Source organism: Nerophis ophidion, linkage group LG22 (genome assembly GCF_033978795.1).
Source record: "Nerophis ophidion isolate RoL-2023_Sa linkage group LG22, RoL_Noph_v1.0, whole genome shotgun sequence".
In the NCBI taxonomy this organism is placed as follows: Eukaryota; Metazoa; Chordata; class Actinopteri; order Syngnathiformes; family Syngnathidae; genus Nerophis; species Nerophis ophidion.
In genome coordinates, this window is record NC_084632.1 from 21,614,477 (window position 1) to 21,617,421 (window position 2,945).

Here is a 2,945-nt window from a genome sequence, read left to right on the forward strand (position 1 = left end):
AGTAACCTGAATTTCCTTGTGGTGCGATCAATAAAGGATTATCTTACCCTACCTTAAACCACAGAAATAAAATACAAACTCATTTACACTTTTATTTTTACTTTTTATTTTGAACAACATTGAACATAAAGAACAAAAAAAACTGTTGTACTTAACCAGTCTTGCTTATTATCTCTTAATCTACTATTTCACCTGCAATCTCCTTTAGTAGGTCATAATGTTGTTATACTCATAGAACTTCAACGCTTGCCATTCCCGGTTTTGGAGAGCTTCTGGTTCGGCCCTCAAACATTTTAAACACTCACTCTTTCCTGGTACAATACCAGAAAGGATGAATCACTTATACACGGAAGAAGTGTGAGCGGATCAGTAAGTGCAGTACCAGCTACAGCCTGAAAAGGGGGCTGCTGTGCAAACATCTCCCACTCAAACTAGCCAGTAAACATGTTTTATGGGCCAAAGCTTAATCACTTATGAATATTCAGGATGGATCTGACTATCATTTAAAAAGGTTTCCCTTTAGGGGACCTGTTTTTTTGTCCCCATACCATCAGAGGTTCCCTAAAGGTGACTGTGTAGACAGAGCGATGTCCCCATTAAGTAAGCATTGCAAGAACACACACGCACTTGTGAAGAGTTTTGGCAAACTCTACACAAGGCCAAAGCCTTCACCCACACAGGTCTCATGTCCAAATATGAGTTTGGCTCCCATTTCCCCCAGAGGACACACATGGAATTACAGACACAAAATCCCAACAGCTGAAGACCATCACTAATCAGAAAGGCTCTCACCTGAAGCAATCAAATCCACTCCTTTTGAGTCTGCAGCTCCAGCTCAAACGTCAGGCCAACAAACACTGCTCCAGGAGAATTTACCAAATACAGAAGTGACAACTGTTTACGGAGACCAGGGTGGCTGACGGTGAGATAACTTTATATTATTTTGATGTTTGGATTTGATATGTTGAATTTATTTTAATTGCCAAGTGGTTGGTTGTTAAATGTTTAAATGTCAAATCCAAGCTGTTAAGGGACACTATATGTACTATTAGTAACACTTTTGCTTTAAAAATGGTTTATTGTAATTTGTTTATATTGGTCTCTAATTGCTTTTGTATTTGTCAACCTTTTCAAAAGGTTTTTCACCTTAGTTATTCGATGAAAAAAAAGAGACAATCAAATCCAAAATAAAAGGAGAAACAAAGGTTTGTCTCATCATTGGATTAAAACAGAGTGAAGTCCCAGTGAAACCCCTGGTCAAAATATCAAAACCCTTTTCAAGTTAGGGGAGAACACAAACAAACAAATGTAACTTCACACACACACACACACACACACACACACTTTTGTATTTGTTGCCTTCTTGAGACCTCAGAAAAATGTCTTCCTCTTTAGGACTTCCTCTTTAGGACCGCCCTTTCTAGATATATAAAGATGTGTATTTACAACATGAATAATATATACATGCTATGGAACTATATAAAAAGCTTGTTGTGAAAAATGAGTTGTAATTTCACAGAAAAAATGTCACAGTTTCACAAGGTAGTGTTATGATAAAAGTCATTTTACTCAACGCAAGGCAAACTTTTACAAGAAAAACTGAACATTTGTGCAATGTTATGATAAAAGTTGGAATTTTACTCAATAACAGTCACTTAAAATATTGGCAGTTTAATGGAAAGAGTCGTAATTTTACTCGACAAAAGTCAGTTTTATAAGAAAGCTTTAAAATTTTGGCGATATAATTGGAAATTTTACTTGGCAAAATTATGACTTGTCATTTTACTCAAATATTGTCACCATTTTACACGAACAACAAAAAAATGGCAATATTGTGAATTTTCTTTGACAAATGTCACCGTTTTGCGTTGTCATTTTACATTAAAAAAGTCATAATTGTATGAGACAATGATGCAATATTACAGAAACAGAATATGAGAAATTGTTCCCAATTTTATGAAGTTGACACATTGTGAGAAAAATGCTTTTTGTTTGTAAATGTTTTTTAATCTTCATTATTTACTTCAAGTTCGTACAGTATGTCTCTATATACATATATATATATTTTTAAATTAATTTTGGTCAAACGAGGCACATTTCTATTTCTTACACACACACACATGTTATTACATATGTTGACCAGATGGTACACATTTCAATTTCTTATACACACTTGTTATTTCATATGTTGACCAAAGGGGGCGCATTTCAATTTCCTACACACACTTGTTATTTCATATGTTGACAAGAGGGGCGCATTTCAATTTCTTACACACACTTATTTCATATGTTGACCAAAGGGGGCGCATTTCTATTTCCTACACACACTTATTTCATATGTTGACCAGAGGGGGCACATTTCAATTTCTTACATACACATGTTATTACACATGTTAACCAGAGGGGGCGAAATTTAATTTCTAACACGCACTTGTTATTTCATATGTTGACCAGGGGAGGAGCACTTTTAAAACTGACAGTCAATTTGAAAAAGCCACCCTTTTTAAGACCACCCTAATTTTGATAGATTTCACCACCAGGGGTGCTAATGAGACATTCTATATTAGATAAATAGTTTTCCGTATTGGGACCGTGATTTATGTCCTTACTTGTTCACCGGTCCTCATGTAAGGTACTTCTCCTTGTTGATGTCTCAAGAAGGGTAGAAATACGAGATCACACACACATATATATATATATATATATATATATATATATATATATACAGTATGTATATGTATATGTATATGTATATGTATATATATATATATATATATGTGTGTGTATGTATGTATATGTGTGTGTGTACACACAAATGAAAATAGTGGACAACATCACGGTTACAGCGATGACAAGAACTTCAGGACTTTGGAATGCACGTTATCATTAACATTGTGTGTGTGTGTGTCTAAATGAACCTCCCCCTCACCAATGGGAATTCCACA

The 2,945-nt window shown here is 34.9% G+C and overlaps 1 protein-coding gene across 2 annotated transcripts in view; it reads left to right on the forward strand.

The window, feature by feature from the left end:
• Positions 1 to 798: 798 nt before the first annotated feature.
• LOC133540948 (gametocyte-specific factor 1-like) overlaps positions 799 to 2,945 on the forward strand; it is a 35,958-nt gene continuing 33,811 nt past the window's right edge. For both annotated transcript variants that reach the window (XM_061884031.1, XM_061884033.1), the window contains exon 1: positions 799 to 922. The gene's annotated coding sequence lies outside the window, so the exon portion shown is untranslated. The remainder of the gene's footprint in view (positions 923 to 2,945) is intronic.